We start from the raw sequence: 8142 nt of genomic DNA, 5'->3' as shown, positions 1-8142 counted from the left end.
CCCCTCATCCCCTCACCCCCAGGCAATAAACGCCGGGTTTGAAAAGAAGCAGCGCCTCCAAAGGAAAGCTGAAACTGCCTAGGAAAAGAATGAGTTCACCAGGTATTTGTATTGATAGCTTGATCTACTTTGCTTGCTAGAATCACCTTGTGGTGATTAATTTTTTCCTATTATTATTTTTTTTTTGGCAAGGCAATGAAGGGTTAAGTGACTTGCCCAGGGTCACACAGCCTGTAAGTGTCAAGTGTCCGAGGCCAGATTTGAACTCATGTACTCCTGAATTCAGGGCTGGTGCTTTATCCACTGTACCACCTAGCTGCCCCCTATTATTATTTTTTTGTTGTTGGTGAGGCAATTGGGGTTAAGTGACTTGCCCAGGGTCACACAGCTAGTAAGTGTCAAGGATCTGAGATCGGATTTGAACTCAGGTCCTCCTGAATCCAGGGCCAGTGCTCTATCCACTGCGCCACGTAGCTGCCCCTCAGCATTTCTTAATGTTTTTGGAAGATTTTCTTCACTTTTTATAATGCTTGATATATATTTCTAAAACTGCTGGTTTTACAACTTGATCTTTTAAAATCTAGTTTCTAATTTCATTTCCAATGAGTATTTTCTTCAATCAGGTTGATTTACAGCATTCGTATCACAAATGGATTTTTTAAAAGTTTTTTGAAGTTCAATGGCTCCTAAAATGCCACAAATGGATATTCTCATGATATTGGTTTGGGTGCCATATTGTTGAGTGGTTTCAGTCCTGTCTCTGTGACCCCATTCCAGGTTTTCTTGGCAGTGGTTGACTGACAGAGACCCAAAGCGTGTCCTGGCTTGCCAGGAGATGGGACCTTGATGGAACTGTTCAGAGAACTGAGACAAGAAGTGGAATGGCTCTATCCACTGTTATCTCTTGGGTGCTATGCTTAATTATATAATCAGTTGTAGGCATATGCATGTAGTTGTATGTTGCTACTAAATGCATAGCTGTTTGATTCTTTAAGTATTCATTGTATATTTCATTGCTTTACTATGTTAGTGCATATTACACTGAATGTTTAACATGAAATAATAAATCATTTCTGGCCTGGGGGACTCTGGGTGACCTTCCCTCACTAAGGGTTCCCTCTACTCCAGGCTTATGTGGGCTGGGTTGGGCCTTGAGGGTGTTGGGTACATCTCTAAAGAAGTGAGGGTCAGCACATGTACAAAAATATTTACAACTGCTCTTTTTGTGGTGGCAAAGAATTGGAAATTGAGGGGATGCCCATCAATTGGGGAATGGCTAAATAAGTTGTGGTATATGAATGTAATGGAATATTATTGTGCTGTAAGAAACAATGAGCAGGCAGATTTCATAGAAACCTGGAAGGACTTACATGAACTCATGCTGAGTGAGATGAGCAGAACCAGGAGAACACTTTACACAGTAACAGCAAACTGTGATAGACTTAGCTCTTCTCAGCAGTACAATGATCTAAGACAATTCCAAAGACTCATGATGAAAAATGTTCTCCACATCAAGAAAAAAAGAACTGTGGAATCTGAATGCAGATTGAACCATACTATTTCTACTTGGGGGTGGGGGTGGGGGGTTGTTTCCCTTTTTTGAGGTTTTTTCCTTGTGTTCTGATTCTTCTTTCACAACATGACTAATGAAGAAATGTTTACTATGATTGTATATATGTAACATATCAGATTGCTTCCTGTCTTGGGGAAAGGGGAGGGAAGGGAGAGAGGGAGAAAAATTTGGAACTCAAAATATTATAAAAACAAATGTTGAAAACTATTTTTACATGTAACTGGAAAAAACATACTATTAATATTGAAAAAACTGATATAAGAATAATTGAGTATGGATGCAATAGTGTTGGGGAACAAATTGTTATTTTATTAACTATTAAAACTAAATCAACAAAAACTGCTGGGAAAACTGGAAGATAGTATGGCAGAAATTAGGCATAGACCAACATCTTACACCTTATACTAAAATAAGGTCAAAATGGATACATGATTTAGACATAAGAGGTGATACCATAGGTAAATTAGGAGAGAAAGGAATAGTCTACCTTTCAGATCTTTGGAAAGGAAAACAGTTTTTGACCAAACAAGAGATAGAGTATTTTATAAAATGCAAAATGGATGATTTTGATTATATTAAATTAAAAAATTTTTGTACAAACAGAAGCAATGCATCCAAAATTGGAAGGGAGGCAGAAAGCTGGGAAACAATTTTTGAGGCCAGTGCTTCTGATAAAGGCCTCATCTCTAAAATATATAGGGAATTAAATCAAATTTATAAGAATCCAAGTCATTCCCCAATTGAGAAATGGTCAAAGGATATGAACAGGCAGTTTTCTGATGAAGAAACCAAAGCTATCTATTCCCATATGAAAAAATGCTCTAAATCTCTAATGATTAGAGAGATGCAAATTAAAACAACTCTGAGGTACCACCTGACACCTATCAGATTGGCTAAAATGACAAAAAAGGAAGATAATAAATGTTGGAGAGGCTGTGGGAAAATTGGAACACTAATGCATTGTTGGTGGAGCTGTGAGCTGATCCAACCATTCTGGAGAGCAGTTTGGAATTATGCCCAAAGGGCGATAAAGCTGTGCATACCCTTTGACCCAGCAATCCCACTTTTAGGTCTTTTGCCCAAAGAAATCATGGAAGGGGGAAAGGGACCCACATGTACAAAAATATTTATAGCTGCTCTTTACGTGGTAGCAAGGAATTGGAAGATGAGGGGGTGCCCATCAATTGGGGAATGGCTGGACAAGTTGTGGTATATGAATACAATGGAATACTATTGTGCTGTAAGAAATGATGAGCAGGAAGAGTTCAGAGAAACCTGGAGGGTCTTACGTGAGCTGATGATGAGTGAGATGAGCAGAACCAGAAGAACATTGTACACAGTATCATCAACATTGAGTGTTGACCTACTGTGATGGACTATATTCTTCTCACCAATGCAATGGTACAGAAGAGTTCCAGGGAACTCATGATAGAAGAGGATCTCCAAATCCAAGAAAAAAAAAAAGAAAGAAAGAACTGTGGAGTATAGATGCTGATTGAACTATATTATTTCTTTTGTTTTGGGTGCTGTTGGTTTTTTTTTTTCTTTCTATTTTGAGGTTTTGCATCACTGCTCTGATTCTTTCTCTTGTAACAGGATTAATGCAGAAATAGGATTAATGTTATTATGTGTATATATATATGTGTGTGTATATATATATATATCTATATGTATATGTATAGAGATATATAGATATAACCTATATCAGATTACCTGCTGTCTAGGGGAGGGGGGAGGGAGGGGTGGGAGGGAGAAAAATCTGAAATTGTAAAGCATGTATAAACAAAAGTTGAGAACTATCCTTACATGTAATGGAAAAAATAAAATACCTCATACATTAAAAAAAAAAAACTAAATCAGAGGGGGCAGCTAGGTGACGAAGTGGATAAAGCACTGGCCTTGGATTCAGGAGGACCTGAGTTCAAATCCAACCTCAGACACTTGACACTTAACTAGCTGTGTGACCCTGGGCAAGTCATTTAACCCTCATTGCCCTGCCGCCACCCCCCCCAAAAAAAGAAAACCTGAATCAGAAATATCTTAAGTTAGTTTTGAAGAAAATAATTTTAATGCAATCAGGTTTTTTTTAGGGAAGGTAACTTGTGGAATATTTTGTATTGCATCAATGGAAAAGCCAGTTTTATTTGAGTTCCTATATGAAAAGCAAGTCCTATAGTACAAACATGTTTTGTTGTAAACAATTTATTTGATATGCACTGTTTTGAAATTAATGATTATGGGGCAGCTAGGTGGCGCAGTGGATAAAGCACTGGCCCTGGATTCAGGAGTACTTGAGTTCAAATCTGGCCTCAGACACTTGACACTTACTAGCTGTGTGACCCTGGGCAAGTCACTTAACCCCCATTGCCCCACAAAAAAAAAAAAAATTAATGATTTAAGTGTTATCCTAAGTCCTTTGCCAAGAAAACCCCAAATGGGGTCATGAAGAGTCAGACACGACTAATCAACCAAACAACAACAAAAATTACTTGCTGAACTGCCATTTCACCTCTGTCTTAACTCTCTGGCCAACTCCATCAAGGTCAAAAGTTTTTTCAGCATCTATTGATATGATCATGTGATTTTAAAATCATTGTTGCTATTAATATGATCTATTCTATTCTTAGTTTTCTTAAAATCAAACCATCCCTACATTCATGATATAAGTCCAATCTGGTCATGGTGTATAATACTTTTCATATGTTATAGATTTTTTGCTAATATTTTATTTGAAATTATTGCATCAATGTTATTGTTTTATCATTTTTTTCCTGTTTATATTTTCCCTAAATCAAGTATGAAAAACAAAAACAAAAACCCAAACCTTTCCATTTCAATAACTCAATCTCTCCCAACTGTCTTAAAGGCAAACAGTGCTTTAAAAAAAAAAAAATGAACTTTGGGGTGGCTAGGTGGCACAGTGGATAAAGCACCATCCCTGGATTCAGGAGGACCTGAGTTCAAATATGGCCTCAGACACTTGACACTTACTAGCTGTGTGACCCTGGGCAAGTCACTTAATCCCAATTGCCTCATAAAAAACAATTAAATAATTTTTTTAAAAAGTGAATTTAAAACACACAAAAAAAGAAAGACCATTTCCAAACAGTGGATGGATAAAGCTCTGGGCCTGAAGTCAGGAAGACCAGAGTTCAAATCCAGCCTCAGATGCTTAATAGCTGCATGACTCTGGCCAAGTCAATTAACCTCTCTGTGTCTCAGTTTCCTCTATTATAAAATGGGGATAGGGAGCAGCTAGATGGCACAATGGTTAAAGCACCGGCCCTGGATTCAGGAGTACCTGAGTTCAAATCTGGCCTCAGACACTTGACACTAGCTGTGTGACCCTGGGAAAGTCACTTAACCCCCATTGCCTGCAAAAATAAATAAATAAATAAATAAAATGGGGATAAATAATAACAACCTTGCAGGTTGTTGTGAACATCAAATGACATAGTATTTATCACAGTGACTGGCACATAGTGGGCACTTAATAAATGCTTCTTTCCTTCCTTTTACATTGCAGAAAACAAAAGGACTTCTATATGAAACCATGAATCTCCATTTCATACAACTTTTTAAACTCATATAATAAATTCTACACAATACTTTCAAAACCACCCTGCTTGTCTACACTAAACTTTCTTCTGTGCATTTGAAACTGTTACAAGGACTCTGTGTGTGTGTGTGTGTGTGTGTGTGTGTGTGTGTATGTGTGAATTGGGGTTAAGTGACTTGCCCAGGGTCACACAGCTAGTAAGTGTTAAGGGTCTGAGGCCGGATTTGAACTTAGGTCCTCCTGACTCCAGGGCCGGTGCTCTATCCATCGCACCACCTAGCTGCCCCACAAAGACTCTTTTTTTTTATATCGTTAACGCTAACCTCTTTCCCTCCCTTCCATTTTCCTTCCCCCAATTAAAAAAAGAGAGGAGGAAAAAAAATCTTGTAAAAAATAAGCTTCATGGAGCAAAATGAATACCCATATTGGCCATGTACAAAAGTGTGTCTCCCAGCTCAGTTCACTCTCTGGATTTAACAGTCTCCCCTGCTGAGCAGAGTTGCACAACCTAAGGTACCTCCACCCTAGGGCCTGCTCTCCTGATTAGTGAGTCCCAATCTGGGATCACTGTGTCAAGTGAGACTACAAACCTTGCCCTCTTCCTAACTTCCCTGTAACTGTCAAGTGTATCACCATCCTTCCAATTACCAAGGCTTGCAACTTAGGTGTCATGCTTGATTCCTCACCTTCTCACTTCTCATAAAAATCTATTGCCAAGGCCTGTCAATTTTACTTTCTTAACATATAGTATATTCTTAACTATATGCTTCCTTCTCACCTCTGACCCTGCCACCACCTAGTGCAAGCCCTTATCATCTCATGCCTGGACAATTGCAATACCTTCTGGTTTACCATCCTGCCTCAATCCATTTTCTACAGAGGGATCAAAATGATTTTCCTAACATGCAGATCCCACCTTATCACTCCTATCAACTCCAGTAGCTCCCTGTCACCTCTAGTATCAAATATAAAATCCAAACCCTTTATAACCTGGCCCCTTTCTACCTTTCTTGGACCTTACTCCTCCCTCCACCCCTACCCACCTCCTCTGCAATCCAAAGACACTGGTCTTTCTATTCCTTACATACAACATTCCATTTCCTAACTCCTTTGGGGCATTTTCACTAGCTTTCACCCCACTCCTAGACTTCTCTCCCTTCCTATCTCCTGGCTTCCTGGGCTTTAAGTTTCAACTAAAGTCCTTCCTTCTATAAAAAGCCTCACCCAATCCTTGATTTTAGTGCCTTATATTTGAAATTATCTCCAATTTCTATTATATATACATACATGTGTATGTATGTATGTAGTTTGTAGTTATTTGCATGTTGTCTTCCCTTTTTAGCTTTTTGAGGGTTTGGGGGTTTGGCATTTGTTTGGTTTTTTGCCTTCCTTTGTATCCTCAGCTCTTAGTACACAAGAGGAGCTTAATAATGCTTGCTGACTGAATGACTGACCTCAGCCAGGCTCACTCCACTCCCAGCTCCACTCACTCTTTGGACCACTCCACCTCTTAACCTTGCCTATCTCTAGACCCTTCTCTCCTAGGTCTTCTTCCCTGAACTTCTTCACTCCCTGGACTGGATTGCTATTTCATGAGAGACCCTAAGCATATTTATTCTTCCTCTATTAGAAGCTGAGGGACTTAGGGCAGCTAGGTGGCATAGTGGATAGAGCACCTGCCCTGGAGCCAGGAGGACCTGAGTTCAAGTCCGGCCTCAGACACTTGACAACTTACTAGCTATGTGACCCTGGGCAAGTCACTTAACCCCAATTGCCTCAAAAAAAAAAAAAAAGCTGAGGGACTTGATCAGGAATGAGCTTTTGTTATTTCATTAAGGTTCTTAGCCTCTTAGCCTGTGCAGACAGCCATAATCACTTCAGCTCTTGTACATAATTCTTATTTGGAGTTGTAAGGAATGGAGAAAATGTTTAGTCTTCTATCTTGTTTATAGTGCAATCCAAAGTCCGTTTCATCATTATCTTACCACTTTCTCTTTAAACTACTAATATTTCTTTGGAGATTTTTTTTCCCTTTTTATCTCTTGCTTTATATATCCTAAGTATTCATGCAGTCCTTATGGAAAATCCTTTGTATCTTATAGTTGTTATTCCTCTTTTGAATTTCTAGGTTTACAATAGTGGTTAATAATACTCCATGTTTTCTTTAACTTACTCATCTTTTCATATCAAGTTCCTTAAAGGTTGCTTTGTGCTTTACTCCCTGCTGCCCTTTTGGGTAAAGTGCTTTTTACCCTGATTGGTCTCACCTTTGGTCTCCTGGATTTTTCCATTGTCTTTCCACTCTTGGGGTTATGCCCCACTGAATCTCTGAGGCATTTTTAGGTAGCCCCCCCTGCTTTTTGGGGGCATCTCAGGATAGAGTGTTGGGGACCTCAAAGTCTTCTATTGCTCCCGTCTGACCACTGTGGCACCACACTGCCTGTTGTCTTGTGCCCATTGCTGCTCCCCCAGGCTTCTAAGATCCTCACCTTGTGGCTTTTTTTTTTTCATTTAAAGATGCTGGAACTTCCTGAATGCTTATATTCAAATAAAAAGCTGTTGAAGAAAGGATTGAAAAATCAAGTGGAAACTAAATAATTTAATCTTAAGGAACTGGTTAGTCAAGAATAAAGCACAGAAATACTAGAGACTTTCATCCCAAAAAATGAGGAGATAACATAGCAACAATTTTGGTATGCATGCAAAACAGACCTTGGGAGAAAAACATATCTTTTATCAACAAAAGAGAGAAAGAACAGTTTAATAAATTTGGCAGGAAAAACAACTAGAAATGCCACAGATTTTAAAACTCCAATTACATGCCAAAATAGAAAAACCAAAGAATCAACTGACAAAATTGGAAGCAGAAATCACTGAATTAACAAATAAAACAAGGAGCAGATTTTTAAAAACCTCAATAAAAGAGAAGAACCATTAGGAGTCTGATTAGAAAACAAGAAAGAGGAAAACCAAATTGCCAGTACCAAAACAAAAAGGAGGAAATTTATAA

The sequence above is a fragment of the Dromiciops gliroides genome, chromosome 5, assembly GCF_019393635.1.
Source record: "Dromiciops gliroides isolate mDroGli1 chromosome 5, mDroGli1.pri, whole genome shotgun sequence".
NCBI classification, from domain to species: Eukaryota; Metazoa; Chordata; class Mammalia; order Microbiotheria; family Microbiotheriidae; genus Dromiciops; species Dromiciops gliroides.
Note: the sequence above shows the minus strand (reverse complement) of the source record.